A 19665-nucleotide genomic window follows, 5' to 3' on the forward strand; every position below is an offset into this window, starting at 1 on the left:
GCCTCGGTACTCAACATGGAGGGAAAAAAAAAAAGTTCAACATTGACAAAGTTGTTCCTGATTGTACTATATACATTTCAGTATAGAATCTAGAGAGAAGTACATTATCCTTGCTTGCACACAGTGAACATTCCCACTGACTATTTGCATTCTATAATTTTTAGAATTATAGTTCTAAAATGTTACTGGTACTATCGATGCCAAGATAGTAAAATAAATAAAAATACATGGGTAAATAAAATATTTTTCCCTGATGTTTTATTTCTTTTCTCCTTTGGTCTTTAGTCTCTCTTATTTTCTATTTACATTTTTTCCATATTCTTGCATGTAGCCTTAATACGTCTCCACCCACACCAGAAGTCTTTCCATTATCTACTGAATTTCCTTTTTGTTTATTTTTCCTTTTTGTTTATTTTATGTAGAGAGATGCACTGGAAGTAACACTAGAGAGACATGTAATTGAAAGATGAGGTGAGATTCAATGACTGTGCCTGCTTCACATCTGCCTAAAGTGGAAACGATGTTGGTCCCATAATCTTAAATCCAAATTAGTGATTTAGAGGCAAATGTGACATTTTAACAATGGTCTCTAGATTAGAATGGGACAGGTTGTGTAGTTACCTTTATTGTCTATGACTCATAATAAGCCATTAATATTTGATTGAGTTGACCAGGAAAAATGTCATCGTGGAATGTGTCATGTCAGCTTGGAATTATTAGACTATGGCTCTAGTGAAGAGAAATAAACAAAAGGATACTCAATTCTGCCCTAAGGGCTGGAAATTATGATAAAAAAGAATTTTGTGAAAATAAATGGGTAAAAGAAAGGACACATATTTTGACTCAGTGAGATTATACTATGCAACACAAAGGGCAAACTAGCCTACCAGCATCTCAAGAGAATGGTGGTTGAAATCATTTGAAGAAGGGAGAAAGGAGATACTCATGTTATAACCATGTACAATAATCATTTGTTGGACTATCGTTTCAAATTTTATATTTAAAAAATGGAACAGTATGTATAGATGAAAACATAAGTGTGTCACATTGATGTTTACATCACTGTAATATTTTCTGACAGAAATATTTCCGTCAGATAAATTTGAAGAGAAGAATGGAAACTATGAGAAAATTAAAATGTGTTTAGACTTTGGTAAGCCTGCCAAAATTATAGGGAAGCATAATCACCAACCAGAGCCTTTTTTGAGTTTTAGAGAGAAATGTTTTTATAATGCCCTAATGGATACAATTTAAAATGTATTGAACCTGACAGAAGTATAAATGAAGATGAATCAGAGAGACACCTTGTCTGAGAAATGAGGCACAATAATATTTTGCTGTGGAAAATTCCAAGTGACCTGCAATAAAAAGGAAACCAATACCAAGATGAAGCACAGAAACTTCTGAATCTAATTATACCATCAAAAATTCTTTATTTTCTATGTTTATCATTAGGTTGTTGTAATTTCTGATTCTCAAAGACTAAAAAATTGCATTTTGTTATATTCAAAATAATACATGAGGCATTTGCAAAGAATCAAATACATTAGCAAATTTCCTTCATTTCACTAGAAACTGCTTTGACCCATTTCACAGGACACCAAGATTGGTAAAAAAGATTATTTTACATGAATGTATTCATTCTTACATTAACTATGTGATTTGCCAAACCACACATGGAAATTTAAAAAGAGGAAGATATTTTTCTTTGACCTGAAAGGCAGACCACACATATACGTTAGTGAATTGGAAACAGCTGTGTACAATGTTTGGCACAGGAAAATTTTTTGAAAGATTACATCTGTGCAGTCAGTTCGGGTTTTGATACAATCACCATTAATGTATTTACATATAAATATAAAAATATGTTGAACTACTCAGAAAACATTTTTTAAAGTTGAGACATCATTTCCTTGAATTTATTGTCCTCTTTTCCTCTTCTTGCATTCCACTGAACAACTTGAATATAACGGTTCAAGTGTAAATGTCAACCGTTAAATTTGAGGAATGATAAAATTATTCTAAATCATTAGGAAATATTAAATCTGCCAGTGATTGTTCAATTTGTTAAGTGGTACTTTTAAATAACTTAATTCATATACTATTGCCTCCTCATATAGTGAGGTTAACAATATTTTCTATTAATTAGAATTTTAAAAGAAGAGATGAAAACTATACGAAATCTTGAGAAAATTTCTATATTTAAATATTGTCTATAATTAGAGTCAATATTTCTCTTTTGCCAGATAATTTTTCAGAACATGTTGCATTCTTGTTTTTGAAAAATGAATGTAGTTTATTTTATTTTGGTAGAATAAACTGGAATTAGTAGACTGAGGTGAACAGGTATAAATGAGATGGATTTTTTTTTATACCCAAGATTTTTATTCATTATTCTTCTTATTACAGTGTTCCTTTAAGTGGCTTATCAAGGCAGCAGGTGGTGATTCTGACTATAACAAAGTAGTCACAAAAATGTATTAATAAGACTTCATATCACACATCTTATGTGACTCTAACCCTAAAATGTAAAGCAATGACCTGGAAATCATCATGAATAACTAAAGATGCGGGAGTACTTTCAGAGGAATTTACTGCTCTACCGTTTCCCTTAAAAAGAGCTCAAAAGAACTAAAGATATCAATTCAACACATGTATTTTTCCCAGGCATCAATTTTCTTGGAAATATATCTGAGAAGTAGAAAAAATAATTTAGTCTAGGCGTGGCTATTTGTGTAAGAACTTTCACCATGCTAGAAAGTGAAAGGAAAGGTTAAATAGAAGAAGTGCAACATTGCTGTAATTTGTAAATTGATGTGATAACCTCATGTTTAATGTTTTATGGAGTAGAGGGTGACTGCTAGAGGGAGAAATGTCACTTGGAGATAAGGAAAATCATATGCTAAAAATGTGTATAAATGTGACTGAGAATTAACTTCAGTGTTTCTTTATTAATTGATAGACTGGTATGACATGACAATGAAATAATGAAGGTATCTTAGCAACCACATTTTCCTAACAACTGTAGCCTGTAAGACTGTGATGACTGTCAATCACATTTTATTAATTCAGGAGGGTGAGCAAAAATAATTTCAATTAATAAAACCCCTCTGCAAACAAAATATAATATAGATGTGATCTCACCTGATATAAGAATTTTATTTTTTTTTTTAAGATTTATTTTTATACAAGAACTGGGGTACAGGTCAGAGGCACAGGAGAGTGAGAGGATTCACCAGAAACAGAGCAGGGAGCAGAACAGGCAGATGGACTGAAATACACTGCTGAGGGGAGCAGTGGGCGCGACAGGAGAGGTCTGCTGCGCCATGTGGGAATCTCCCTGGCCGGCCAGGAGTCGAACCCACGCTGCAGAGGCTGTGGACAGCTTCATAGCACAGCATTCAACCTGCTATGCCACTATGATAAGGCCCTATTATAAGAATTTTCAATTTCTAAAATATTATACCTAGATGAATAAATGAATTTAAGTTCATAATATTTCAAATATGTGTACTAATATAACACTACATATATTTAGTTGGTATACAAGCTGAAATATATCTTGAAAAAAATCCACAGCTTGTCAATATTATAAAATGTTGTCTAATATAAAATACCAAAGCATAAAAATAGGTGCTTACTTTTAAGTTGATATTTTTATCAACTTTATTTTCCAAATAACACCAAAATGAAAACATTATATATCCTTCTTGTAATATTCTAAAAAGTGATTTATTCTTCTATTTTAAAATTATCTCTGCAAACTTCTCTCCTACATATGGAATTTATCCAAATGCAATTTCTTTTGTGAGTTAAAATCCAATCAAAAAGTATTTATAAGTCCTTATTTGCCTAAATTAAATATCATAAAAACACTTCCATCAAATTTTTAGGTCTACTATTGAAATAGATCAAGCTCAGGGGACCAGGGTTGACCTGGTTGGTGGGGCCTCACCCATGTGCTTAAGAACCAGGACACTACCCAAGAAAACATGGGGAGAAACAACACTAATAGGATTTATTTATCCAAGGAACAAAAAAAGGGAGAGCTAAGAATGTAAGAGAGTATTTAGAGACTGGCTTATGGCCAGATACCATATAGTGTCCACTGAACAGAGTCTGAGGTCTAAGCCAAAGCCAAAGCTGGCAGCTTTTGCACAGATACCTCTCCTTACCACAGCTTAAGTACTTAAGCCCCAGACATATATCTACCAAACACCAGAAGTTTAACTATACAAATTGAGCAGCATTTTTAACTTACGAAAGTCCAGCAGTTTAACTAGACAAAAGCTCAAAGAGCATTTGAAACCCAATTTTAAAATGATATTAGCAGAGCTATTATTGCTTAAGGTTAATTTTGTTAGATAACCAGTGATACCAATAATTTTTTAGTATTTACAACTTATTTACATATATATGTCAAAATACATATGTGCATGTATATATACAATATTCAATGAATCAATTTAATCAGGCAGAGTTAAACAAGGTCAAAAGATTTAAAATTTCCCAAACTTCATTCAGAGTATCGATAATATTGATACTGAAAACACAAAATAAATCTTAATCTTTTTTAGAACAGACAAAATTGTTGTGCTAACAGTGTATAACTGGAGAAACACAATTCAATATCTTGGACATTGTTTAGTTCTTCAACTATAGTTACTAAAATACCAAAGACAATTTCAAGATAGATATTTCTCCTATAGTTTTCCTGTTATATTTGAAATTGCCATAATATCACCCATGAAAAAATTCTCTGCCTAAAATTGACAGTTAGGTAGTCAGCAACACTTCTCTTCAACTTGGCTTTCCCTTGTGCTACCCCACTTTAAAAGACTGAGAACTGCATTTCTAAGATTATTTGCTGGCAGTAGAGTTCTAGGTAAGGTACTTCCAATGAGAAGCAATTCACAAAATATGAAAGGTGGGAGGTTAAAGAACCCACATTATTATTCCTGGCTGTAATGGATTTGGACAGCTATGACATACCTATAGTAGCTTCAGTTATTTTCTTTGGAATTACTGACAATCGTCAAGGCTGGAAGCAGTGGTGGTCATGCTATAAGCTTGTGGCAATTTCTGGACCTTCCAGCCTCCTTACAATGGTAGTGAAATTTATTGGTAACTGTTCAACCCTTCCAGTAATTTGGGAAGCCCTCATTCTTTGTGTCAATCTCTTTCTACTTACTTGGAGTAGATAGAGAAGTTTCTATTTTCCTGACAAGACTTGTGCCAACAAATTATTACTATATTAAATCAAAGGATATGAACAATGAGGAGCACCCTCTGAGCCAGCAAGAATTGTATAACTAAATGGTAGATTCTTTAATACCAGTAAAAGTAATAAATACATATGAAAGTTTCAATATGTATATATGCAAAAAGCTATAAATATTAAGTGTTGTTATAGTTCTTTGATTCTATATTAATTAATTAGGAATGTAATACAAAAAGAGCTCTGAACAAAGGAAATGACTATAAGTTAAAATTAAAAATGAGTTTTTCTGTGTCTGAAAAGAAGAGAAAAACATTTCTCCAACCAGACTTTTAGCAAGCCAATTTTTCCTTTTAATTTTTTTCTCATTTTTAAAGTACTTATAGTTTGATTTTTCATCTTGAGTTTTTGACAGTGCAATTTAGGAATACCTGAATATTTATATACTTTGTTGGCTATGACCAGGATCTTTCAAGTTATTTTTTGCATACTTGTTGGGCAAATTTCAGATAATATATGTATGGAAGTTGTTTAAATGCAATTTATTTTTGGAATGTTTGCAACAAATAATTTTAAATTCTAGACTTGCTATTTATTAGTTGGATAATTAGCGCTTAACTCAAAACAAGGACACTATGTAGAAATTATATCCACAAATAATTTATACAAAGCTTATCAGTCCATATATTCATACTCCATCCCAATTTCTGGGGTGGTTTAGGAAAATAAACATCATGTGACACAGTTTATATTGTCTTCATCCACCTAGACAGCCTAATTTAGAAGTAATGGTGAGCACAGTAAGTATTCAGAAGAGAGGTAACAGAAAAGAACAGAGAAAACGAAATCTCAGCTGTTCCATAAACTATAAGAGTCCCTAATTCTTTAAAAAAAAAATTTGTCTCCTTTACAAAAATGAACAAAACTGTTTTAACATTAAATTTAAAAAGTCAACTTTCCACTATTAGTGTACAGCTTCTCCTAAGAGCAACTTTTTATGTTTTTTTTAATCTAATAAAAACAAAGTGACTATATAGAAAATAGATACAGAACAATAGTAATGATCCTTAATGCTTATAGAACATCCCTTATGGAAATCTCTTATGGATTTCTATGATCATGTTGTTATTTCTTGCCTCATTCTTAATAAACTGTGGTTCTTCCTTAGATATAATATGTCCACTATTCAGTATGTAAAGCAAGAAAAATGCTTTTAAAAGTATAACTCCAAGAAAATGTTAAGCCAAACATATAATTTATAACTAAAAGTAAAGGATGTTTTCCTTCCATATTCTCTTCACCTGCGCAGATGATCTTAAGAAATAAGAAGTCTTGATTTCTTAAATACCACTTGACAATACCACAGTACCAAAAACTACAGGTCATTAATAATTTGGACAGTATTGATGAATTAAAACTACATCTATTAAAGATTAATTTTCCAGAATTTTTAGTTTCCTAGAATAATTTTCTATTTAAAAATGCCAAAATAAAACACAACAAAACAAAAAGCCTCTTTGTTGATAAGGAAATAATTGTGATCAGTGAACAAACACCCAAATCCAAAGGGACAAAGCCCCCTTTTATCAGTTCAAAGACTGGTGTAAAAGTATATAAAATCTTTCAAAGACCAACGCATTACATAAGCCACTTAGGGGATAACAGACACATAGGGGATTTGAAGACCTGTTGGGGTACTTAGACCTTATGAAATATCAGCCATTGACCAAAGGAGTATCTGGAAGTTAACTCACTTGATTCTCTTAACAGTCATCAAAATCTTTATGGACTTTGTTTACAGGGAATAAGAAAAGTTATGCCAATTTTCCAAGATCACAAAGAGTTGTTAGCTGTGAAGCTGGCTTTCAAAACTATGTCTTTCACTCTAAAGATCTTGTACTCAACCACTAGGTTGTATCAGGTTGTTGAGGGAATAATTATACTAATTTTTTATTTATTAGCTATAAATCATAGATAAGTATACCTTTGTTGAGGATAAAAATCTGCCTGAACCTTACAGTAATTTTCTCTTAGGAATAGAAAAAATAAAATCACCATGATAGGGAGTGGGGCAGGAGAAGACTATAGTTAGAAAACACCACCAGGATTAAGTTCATTCAATGACCATTGCATGTCATCGATATATTCGAATCCACAGTGATCCTGGTATATAAAACTGAATACAGGTTTCCCCTGTATTCAGGGGAAGCTGAAAGTGGAACCTTTCTATTTGGTATAATTCAGTGATTTAGGAGGTTATATTGGGGGTCTGGGAATGCTCAAAATTTTTCCATATAGATTCATGTTAATAGCATTCCCAGACACCCAAAGTAACCTACCAAATCATACCAAATAGGAACAGTCTGCTTTCAGGTAGCAGGGAAAACCTGTACAACATGGTTCCCAGTCACAAGGAACATAGAATTTAGTCTATGAAAATATACAAATCATGATAGGCTAACAATTTGGAGGTTTATTTTCTTTACCCTTCCAGCAAAGTTACAAAATAAAATTAGTGAAGGAAAGTATGGAAACCTATATAATATCAAGTACAAATACAGCACATCACAAGGTATTCCAGAATTCATTGTTAAACAAATATTTTTGTACCTTCTATATGTCAATCACTCTGCTAAACTGTAAACATAATTCTCTCAAGTAATAAGGGAAAGAAACCTTGAAAACTGTGGTAATCTTAAAAGACTAGGCATTCATATATAGCAAGAATTCTATAACATGTAGATGGATTAAAACAACAGTACTAATTTGCCCTGTATCATATGAGCTGTTGAATATTGTCTAATTCTTTTGCAGATGCTGAGTCATATGAAGCTACAGCTTATAAACAACAGGTCTCTCACAAACATTCTAGAGACTGAGAAGTCAAGGTGCTGGCATATTTGGTCTTTGGGGAGGCCCATTTCCTTGTTCATAAATGGCCATCTTTTCACTGTCCTCACATGACAGAAGGGGTGAGGAAATCTCTGGGGCCTTTTTTATAAGGATACTAATCTCATTCATGAGGGCTCTTCCCTTATGACCTACTCACCTCCCAAAGGCCCCACCTCCAAATACCATAACATTGGGGATTCAGTTTCAACACACAACTTTTAAGGGACACATAAACATCTATGGCAGGTTGCTCCCATGCAAATTAAGGCATTTAATTCTTTTCTGTTTTAAGTCCTTCTGCATCAGATGACCCAAGGGTGATTTCTTTCTAGCACAATGTTTGCCAAAAAAAAGATTAAGAATCTATAGGAATAGTAACTGTCAAAGAAGCAGTAGCAACAATTACTACTATTTCTTGAAATATTTACTCTATGCAAAGAACTATACCAAAAACTTCACACACCATGTACACGCAAAGAATAAACTTTGTAAAATTTAACTAATCTCGCAGCAAGGTTTATGTTCTGAAAAATTTTAGATGGAGAAAATCTGGTCTATTTTGGAGATATTTGCTACATTCTAGCTGGAATTTAGAGAGTTAACCCCAAGCCATCTGGAACATTCAGCTGTTCAGAATAACTCATTTCCAGGGAGTTCTGTATAGCTGAGGACTTACTGTATGAATTTTCACATAATGTGAATAGAAATGTGACTATTTGTAACATTTAAACACTCACAATTTCCATAAATGAAAGAAAGTTCAGTATGAGATTTATCATGACTCAGTTTTTTCCTCCCTTCTCAGAGTGGTGCTTGCATATTTTGGGGAGATTTTGAATAGGTATCGCTGAAAAATGCAGTAGGTGACAGTTCAACATACGCTTCAGCATTTGCAGAGGATGAATCATGCTCTTTCCCAGTCATTTGGCTTTTCAAGATCTCTATTAAAGAAGAGATGCAAAAACTCTCTCTGTGACTCTTTCATCAGCCATCAAACTTGTGGCTTTTAGAACACGTTGGTTTTGAGAAGCTTTTCATGAAGCACCTTGAAACAGCTTGCCATGGAAATGGAGAAAAAGGGAGACAGATGCCTGGAAAAGAGAATTTTTTCTTTTAGTTAACATATCACAGGATGGGCCTGGTGCCCAAACTGGAGAATTCAGAATTCTCATTGACTTCAAAAGTTTTCTTTTTTCACAAGGTTGCTGGATTAGTTCTTCGATTTGAATAAAAATTTAACCCTTGTTCTGGCTCTCTTTCTCATTTCTCTTCCACCTTAATTTTGTAGGCATTTTTTGTTATAAAATCTGGATAGATCTCTTTCATGTTGAATAATTATATCTTGCTGAATGTTTCCAGAAAGGTTAGATCTAATGGGCTCCTAAGAAAACACATGCAATGCTAACTTCCTTATCAGACATTAAGTGGTAGAAGACAGAGGTAGGACTGTCTTTCATCAAGGTAATATTTATAGCTAAGCAAATCAACATTTCAGCTCTGCAAATCCTAAATTTGTTGCCAGACAGTATCTGGAGATTGTTTTGTATGTTTTGATTAAATACAGATTCCTTGAACTTTTCTTCTAAGAAAACCAGGATCCTGTGTTACTTCTTGTTCTTTGTTTTTCCTAGTTAGAGCTTGTGATAAATGAGATGTCTAATTAATGACTCACATCACTGAGTTTAAAGAGTCTCTTTCTTCATAATCATAGTTACCTAAATTTACTTTTTCTGCAGTTTGTAATTAAACACATAGTAATGATATTTGAAAAATAAGCTTTTGACCTTATACAAAACAAAGTTTGCCCTAGCAAATAAAAGGAGGGAAATCAAACAGTATATATTTTTTTATTAAAATGTTTTCAAAATCATGATTTTCTGTGTTATACTGAAAAGAATATTCTTATCTACATTGAACCAATACAGATTAAGCACATTCTATGTTCCAGGCACTGTGGCAGATGCTGGGAATACAAAAAGTGCCTACACTGTGGATTTTATGATGAATCAAAGAAAGAATGGGATACAATATAGACTGTGATGTAAGAAACAATACTAAGGTAAAGGTACATAGGGTTTACAAAAACCTGTCTACTAAGTGTGAAGAGTGGTCTCCTTAAGGAGAATTTTGAAAAAAGAGAAAAAAAAAACTAGAAAATTATCTGATAAAACTGCATGCCAGAATAAGAGAATGAGACTTTACAACACGTCTGAGACTTGAATACTAACTATAAGTCTATGGAGGACTACAAGGAAAGCAAACTTCACAATGGATCTCTGTGGCAGATTTTGAAGCACTGGGAAATAGAATTCTTGACTTGGACAAGAGAGTTTTCCCAATGGGAAGGAAAAAAAAAAACAGAACTGTTTCCATGTGGTAATCATAGCCAAGAAGAATGCTCATGAGCTCGTATGGAACAGTCCCAAAGATACAAAAAAGAAAAGAAAAAAAAAACATAAAGAATGTGGTTTTAGAAGAGATAGAAATTAATACTTGTGGACATAGGTTGATAAAATAGAACTGATTACTAAACATGTGACCCAATTCATGTTTATAAATTGCCATGGCCTGAAAGAAGACAACAATCTAAAAGCCAGGAATAACGTGAGAACAAGAAGTGTTGGGGGTGGACAGTTAATTGGAGACCAAATTATACTTGGCTGTATATACCATGCTGAGTATTCCTTATTTTGTCTATCAGTTTTGATAATTTTGTCTGAACAGATTTGAATTTTTAAAAGATAATCGTGACAGCAGTGTAGAGAATGAACGGGGTGGAAAAGATAGTCAAATTTGAGGGCTAGACTCTGAAGAGACAGAGGAATAGAAAGAATAGTTTATAAGAGATATGAGAAATCTCATGAGCATAAGACAGCAGTGATGGAAATTAAATGAAAAGTGGTAAGAACTGCTAAGGATTATGAATTGCAAGGACATGCTTTGGTTGACTGTGTTTAGCAGGAGGGATCAAAGTAATGAGATATAAAAAGAACTGCACATGATTTCCAGGTTTTGCTTTGGGCACTGGGCAGGTGGCAATGCCAGTCACTGAAACAATGATTACAGAAAAGGGAAAGCATTTAAATGAGATCTGTTAGTACTTGTTGCATTTCAGCAAAGACAGATTTATAAATGTTCAGTTTAGACCTCAGGTTAGCTACAAGATGGAGGTGAAAATACAGATTTGCTGTTTCTGTCCTCTTGTGTTTTGCATGGAGATATTCCACTTAAACTTCAACGCAGTTAATTATACCAATTGTGGAATCCTGTCAAAACAGTTTATTATTTAAGAGAGAACATTCATGGGAAGATGAATCATGAAGACTCTCTCTAAATGGACTAGTCAATGGATCATTATGTGTGAAAGATTTGGAAGCACATTTATTAAAGTAAAATTTTTTAAAGATTTATTAATTTATGCATACAAGAACTGGGGTACAGGCCAGAAGTGTGGGGTGTGTGTGAGAGAGAGTATTCCCCAAAGACAGAGTGGGGAACAGAACAGGCACACTGACTGAAATACACTGCTGAGGGGAGCAGTGTGCGAGGCAGGAGAGGTCTGCTGTACCATGTGGGTAGCTCCCTGGCCAGGGATTGAACTCATGCTGCAGTAGCTGCTGATAGCTTCATAGATTGCATCTTAACCCCCTGCGCCACCAGGGAGGTCCTAAAGTAAAATTATTTTTAACGTAATCTAGGATATTTGATCCAAAAATATGGATGTCTTATCTCAGTTGGTATGAAAATACTGCAAACCAACACGTTTCTTCCTAAGAATTGTTGTGCCTGGAATACTCTGGTTCAGAACTGGTCTGTAATTAGGCTTTAAGAAGTTAATTACACCTGACTTTAACTTGAATTGTTCAATGGAGGCTAACAGCAACTTTGGATCTCACCTCTGACCATTATTTGCTATATAACCTTTGTAAATTTGTTGCATTTATGAACCTTAATGTCAATATATGAAAAATCAAGGTGATAATAGTATCTAACTCATGATGGTATATAAGAGGCTAAACACAGCACCTAGCATATTAATAAACATAAAAACATAATTATTAATGTATATATTCATTATGAAAGTAAGAATAATGAAAATAAGAATAAAGGTCAAAATGAAAGTATACAAACAAATGAAATGTGTTTACAAATGTAGAGTAAGCTTCTTAAGTTAAAAACTGTGAATTATTTTCTTTTTTTGCATAGAAGAACTGAGATAGGACAGAGGTGCGGAGATTGAGAGGATTCACCAGAAACAGCGTGGGGAGCAGAACAGGCAGATTTACTATAATACACTGCTAAGGGGAGCAGCAGACAAGACAGGAGAGGTCTGCTGCTCCATATGTGGGTTAGCAGGGGCTCGAACTCGGGCCATAACGGTGATAGCACTCAGACTTAATCCCCAGGCCATAAGAGAGGCCCTGTAAATTATTCTTGTTTCTGTGTTATCTGATCATACAGTAACACTAAGAGAAGATAAAAATGATAGTTAAAAATAGAAGAAGCACATTACTTAAACATTTGACAGAATATAAAAGTATGGAATACCATGTTTTGCCATTAAGTCAATAAAACATCCCAACAACCAAAAAGAAAAGATTAATAAAATAAAAATAATAACAATAATAACAATAAAAACACAACACAACAAAACAAAAATAAACAGACAACTATAAATCAAAGACATTCTGCAGGGGAGGGGAAGGGAGAGGGATCAAAACAGGCAGGAAGAGCACAAGGATTATGGTGATGGTGCATGGGTGAATTGGTGATGGGCATTCTGTGGGGACTACACTTAAGAAAAGAAAGCAAACATTGTAAAAAAATGAACAATGATGTGACATATATAAAAATAAATAAATTAGTTTTTAAAATAAATAAATGAAAAAATTAAGCTTAAAAAAGTGTGTGGATGCTAAAATAAATGAAATTTAATATTTGAGTTAAAATAAATGAAACAGCATTTTGATAGATATACAAATTTAGGAAATAGAAATGAAATACAAATACCAATTCTCAAGACTGTTTGAAATTAATTCCAAATTGTAATTTTCATTGAACATTCTCCCAGCAGAGAACAGGGAAGCACACTTCAATGCACTGTAAGGGCTTTCCTTGGTCTCAATGCTCTGGGGAAAGAGTACTGAATTGTGGGATTCCTAGTTTGGTTTTGGCAGAGAATCCACACCTCTGTAGGGGAATATCAGCACCATGTAGTCAACAGGCTAAGTTTATACACCAAGACCTGGTTTCTGGATAGTAACTTTAACCCCTTTAACATTATTTTCCTCATGCAGTTTAAAGAATAGCAGCGTAGATTAGGTAGAAAAATTCTTAGAAAGATAGACTATTGAAAATGACTTAAAAGAAAGAATTTGAATAGACCTATTGCAATAAAAAAGTTAAATTAGTAATCACAAAACACCCCACAGAGAACAGTATAAGACCAGATGGTTTCACTGGTGAATTTTACAACTTTTAAGGAAAAAATTAACACCAATTCTTCAAAAACTCTTCTTAAAAATGTAAAAAGAGGTAACACTTAATTTCAGATAAAAACCAAAACAACACATTACAAGGAAAAAAAAAACTATGGACTAATATATCTTTAAAAACACATGTAAAAATTACTATAATTGTACATTAAATCCAACAATATATAAAAAGGCTTCTACATAATTTTCAAGTGGTATTTATCTCAGAAATACAAGATTCATTCAACATATGAGAAGCAAACAATGTAAATTACCATGTTAATAAAATAACAACATGATCATCTCAACAGACTTAGAAAAAACATTTGACAGGCTCCAACAAATTTTCATAACAACTTTCAACAAGCTAGGAATGAAAACAATCTTCTTCAACCTAATAAAGTGTATCTCCCCAATGTCCATACCTAACTCTATAATTAATGGTAAAAGACTGAATACCTTTCTTCAAAGATTACAAACAAGGACATCTGTCTTTACCAGATCTAGTCATCATTGTACTGATAGGTAAAGTCAGGGAAACTGGGCAAGAAAAAAAAATGATAAGCTAAAATTGGGAAAGATGAAGGAAAAGACAGATGCAGATGACATGATCTTGCATAGAGAAAATCTTAATACACACACACACACACACACAGAAACATGGACACCTCAAATTAATAGTTCAGCAAGGCAGAAAGGTCCAGGGTCAATGTACAAAAATCAATTCAGTTTATACATTCTGAGAATAAAATAAAAAATTCATTTACATTTCATCAAAAGAATAAAATTTTTAGGAATAAATTTAACAAAGAACTATAAGACTTTAACATCTCGCAATGTGAAAAAAAGCAATCTACACACAGAAGACAAAATTATCAAATCATATATCTGATACAAGTATCCAGACTGTATAAAGAATTAATATAATTCCATAAGAGGACAAATAACCCAGTTAAAAAAAATGAACAAAAATTTGAATAAACATTTCCATCCAAAGATGATTGATATCATTAATCATTAGGGAAATGCAAATAAAAACCACAATGAAATGTCACTTCTTACCTATTAGGATGGTTATAATCAAAATGAAAGACAATATAAAGTGTGGAGGGAATGTAAAATCATGCAGCTGCTTAGGAAAACATTCGGCAATTCCTTAAAATGTTAAACATAGGTTACCATATGACCCAGCAATTCCATCCCCAAGTATATGCTCAAACAAATTGAAAACATATGTCAATGTAAAAAACTTGTACATGAAAGTCATAGACACATAGTACCTAATAGTCCTAAATTGGAAGGCAATAGATATGTCTGTGAACTGAGAAATGGATACAAAATGTGGCACAGTTGGACTGTTGCTCAGCCATACAACGGGATAAGATACTGATGCAAGATTGAGAATATCTTGCTAATGGAAGAAGTCAGACACAAAAGCCAAATACTGTATTTCCATCCATTTGAAATGTCTAGAATCTATAAACATAGAGATAGAAAGTAGATTAGGGATTACAATGGTTAGTTATATATATCAAGGGATTGGTCTTTTGACTAGTCTAAGAGTTATCCAGATAGACAGTAATCATTTCTTCATACCTAATAAAGTATTTCTGAGGGTTTTTATGAAAGAAATTTCTCAGATTGATTAGCATTTGAATCAGTAGACAGAGTAAAGAAGATGACCCTCCAGAATGTGGGTAGTCATCTTCCAATCCACCAGAATATAGCAAAAAGCTGAGAACAGGCAGGCTTTCTCTCTGCATAAACTGAGATAAACACCTTCTCCTGTCCCTAGACATCATTCCTGATATTTGTGTAACCAGTGGCTGAAGCCAAAGACTGTTACAGATGGTGCCCCCTGGAGAGGAGTGCTGGTGAGAACAGATAGCCCCAGGGAAAATGCGAACTAAATATCACATTTTGGGGTGAAGACTGATAAGAAATATCAGTGGTGGAGGCTTATGGGACTTTGGTGGTGGATGTGTTGTGGTAAATACATTTGAGGAGGTGGGACCTGTACCTTTAATTATGCATAGTATTGTAAATAAACATTACTACAATAAAAATAAATAAAATTTATTTTCCTATATATGGTCTATTTAAAAGTGTATAACTGGTTCTGATTTCTTTTTCTTATACAAACATAAAATTAGCATTAGCTATAATTTTTTTAATCTTTTTCTTAAGGAGGTTACCTCAAATAGCATAACTGTAGACCCCACAAAACCTGTTTCTACTTATGTGACACTTAGCAAATATTCATATTATACTAGAAAAGAAAAACATACTCTTGAAAACTACCAGGGAGGTCTTAGTTTTTCCTCTCACTGCTCTTTCATGTGAGAACAATGTTTATCAGGAAAGTGATATTCATTCACAGGACATGCTCACCTGGAAAGCGTCAAGTTATGGGGCCTGCATGAGGGCTGATAGGTACATAGGTTACCTGCAGATCTCTTCAAACCTGACTTAAGAAAATCGTACTAAAAATTCAACAAACTAGCATATCCCTATTTTCTGAGAGTTGAAGACCACAGTCCTCAGTTATCTTCCCCCAAAATTCGAGGGAAGAAATACACTTTGGTTATTCATTTTATGTGTATACCCTTGATATTTCATCTAGAATTTTGAATTTAGAATCCCTCCCCTAAAGTATATAATTTATTCCTAAAATAATCTTGTCATCACAAATATTTTCAGCACAATCCAAAATAACCTTCCCAATACATCAATGCCTTCACAAGAGTTGTCAGAAGTTTTGTCATTGTCCTGTACTTAACAACCTGAATAAACAAAGTACAGATGAACGTAGGAGGCAACACCTCTTAGGTTTACCTTGGATATGAATGCCAAGGATATCAGAGGAAAGGAAAGGGGCTCAACATATGATTCCACATGAACATTTCCGTATTATTCCAGATGGTTCCCCAAAAAAGTTTTGCTAGGGAAATTATATTTACATATGAGAGAACTATTTAAGTGCTATTTGTAAAAGTAGAAAAAGCAACATTTTTATATTGTTCATCACTTTGAGCTTTCATGTTAGTGAGAAATCCTTCAGAATATACGGTTTTTAGAGCATCAACTCAATGCTGATAACCATGTTGAGAAGCAAGTACAAATGTTACGAACATAAAACGAAGGGGTTTTCAAAGGTGCAGCCAGTGGTGTTTCATCCGGGAAGTGAGGACTGGATGACAGATCTTCTAAGGCCAACTGTAGTCAGGGATACCTAATATCAGCTCACACTGAGAAGCTACAAAGCCAAAAATGAATCCTCTGAACTTGTCTCCCTGAGTATTCAAGTTTGACTTAAAAGCTTTAACTTTCTTAACTAAAAAGTTAGGTGAGATAGAGTGGTGGAGGCAGGGAATTGAGTCAAGTGTTGTAATGATATTCCTAAAGAAAATGTTCTGTCTCTCCTGCTTGCTTGTATTTGTACAAGAGAAGTTCAAAAGGGAGAATTTTGAAACAATAGATCCCTGAGTGACATGTTATACTATTTGCTGGCTTATAGCACAATACTCAACCAAACAGTATTCACTTCTACACTCATGACTTTGGATTGTGAACCTCTTTTGCCTCTCCTGGGTGGCACATTCAGAACTATAGTTGCAAAGAAAAAGGAGAAGTTGTATACAAAGGTATAAGAAAGGAAGCAGCAATTACTAGTAGAGAGTGGGAAAACCAATGTCCTTATGTGTGAGCAGCATAAAAGAGGGACATGTGGGAAGACTATCTTTAATAATTAAATTTCAAGTCATCCCATTGTAGGGTTGCCTTAGTTTTTTAATATTAATATCACACAAAGTTGGCACATGGATGTCACTCAGCACTTCTGACTATAAAAGGCTGCAATAAAATCTAAGAATTTAGGTTATTCTTATACAGTCAAGAAAGAAACCTGATGGGTTTCTATGCTATAAAAGAAATTATCTAAAAATCAGTAAAGCTTTTTGTTCCACACAAAATAAGTGGACTCCCCTTGTTATTGTAAATGTATGCAAAATCATCTTCTTTTCTGTTGTATTAAATACAATGATATCATTTCACTTCAAAAAGACTTGGATATAATATACATCATGATAATTGCAGTTAACACTGTTTCATGGTATGCATGAAAGTTGTTAAAAGAGTACATGTTAAAGGTTCTCATGGACAGGACAAAACTTTTTTATTTTTTCTTTTCATATTTTTGGTATCTATATAAGATAATGGATATTAACCAAATATATGTAAGTCAAGTCATTATGCTGTAATGAGCTTAAAATTATACAACGTTGTACGGCAATTATATCTCCATAAAACTAAAAGAAAAAATACAGCTGTCATATACCATGAGCCTCTTGGGAAAGATATGGCAGAGATGAAAGAAGTAGGTTTTGTAATACCCTTTCCCAGATTTCTTTAAATAATCACTGTGACCTCATTTCCCCCACATAGGGAAGAATTGAGTAGGTCTTTGACTTGCTACTATTTTTAAATGTACACACATTCCATCATTTAAAACATATGTTTTAATCAAATCAAGCAAAGATATCTGGGGTGATTAGCCTGGGATTTTCATTCCTGGAATTCTCTTGTCTGTGGATATTCAACTCCTCCTCTTTCACATTCCCCAGATACTGTTGATTTCTCCAGTTATAAGCTTTACGTAGTTCATGTTTATTTTAGCTTGGTGCATGAAAGTCAATACCATATAGTGACGAGAATCACATTCCGAGCGTAAGTGCTTAATGTCTAACAGGATTTTAACTAAGAGATCCAGTAATACCAATTATAAAATAACGTTGTTTCTAGACGATCTGCTATGTTTTATTAGCATAAAGGTCAGAAAGATCAAAATTATGTTTTAAATGTAGTTTCTATCATGCAGTGTCAGAAAAGTTTGATTGAAAAAAAGAAAAATGTGATGATTATAGAGAGAGATACTAACAAATTAATATAGATCTCATATTTGTTGGTGCCTATGGCATTACTATCCTTTTCTCACTCTAGGTTTACAAGAAGGATGTGAAATCATTTTGGGACAGTTTATAGACAGGCACAGAAGGGAGCATTTTCAGATGTAAAAATTTTAATGCCAAAAATGAGAATGAAGAATTTTGTCCCTTAAATAAATGTTCCCTTATCTAGAGTGATTGATTTAAAACTTAAAAAACAAAGTGAATGATCAATGAGTCCAAACCACAGTGGTACATAGAAGAACAAATGTATAACATTTATTTACCAAATAATGTCCTTGGCATAATGATATCAAATTCATCCAGGCAGCTCAGTTCTTGAGCCATAGTTGGGCTGGTGGGACTACTGAAGTTAAAGAAGCTTTTATTAGATTTTCCCTAAAATTTGAGGGAGGCAATAATCTCCTCCTTGTGCATATTTTGCTTGAGTGTCCTGCCCCAAGTACATGTTCCATGGTAATCTCATAATATGATCCGAGTCTCCTGATGATCTTTAAGTACACGTTAATTCACACAGAAGCAAACATTACAGCCTACTACTGCTAGGTTTCTTTGCAATGAACAGCATATTTTGCTCACTAGGAAGAAAAGGCAGGAGGCAGACTATTGTAATGTAACAGTTATCTCTGAGTGAATAGAAGGAATTGCTTCCAAATGCAATAACAGAATTACTGTAGATTAGTGTAGCGGTTGAGCTTTAGTGCTGAGGTAAAATTGTTTCCTCTATTGCATGACCATGATCTTGAAAGTTTTCATTTTATTCCAATAATGGAGATGCTTGATCACATACTGAGTCAGGTAAATCACAAAGCCAACTCTCCAGCAGTCCGGGGCAGGCCATAACTAATGCCATAGCTGAGGACTGCATTAACCATAATTCAGATGAATAAAATCCAGCACAAGCTCATTTGATTTGGTTACAGTGGGAATAGGGACATTACTCAGAAATATAATAATGCAACAAAAACAAATGTTCTTGTTCCACATTGTAAAAAAGAAGCCCAGGTTCTATTCCCTGTGGTTCACAGTCTTCCATTACTAGAGTCAGCATGCCCCCAGTTCATGAACACTGGGCATCAGTAAAAGCAATAGAAACTTGTGAACTAAGGAGAATATT

This window comes from Talpa europaea, assembly GCF_964194135.1.
Source record: "Talpa europaea genome assembly, chromosome: 3".
NCBI lineage: Eukaryota > Metazoa > Chordata > Mammalia > Eulipotyphla > Talpidae > Talpa > Talpa europaea.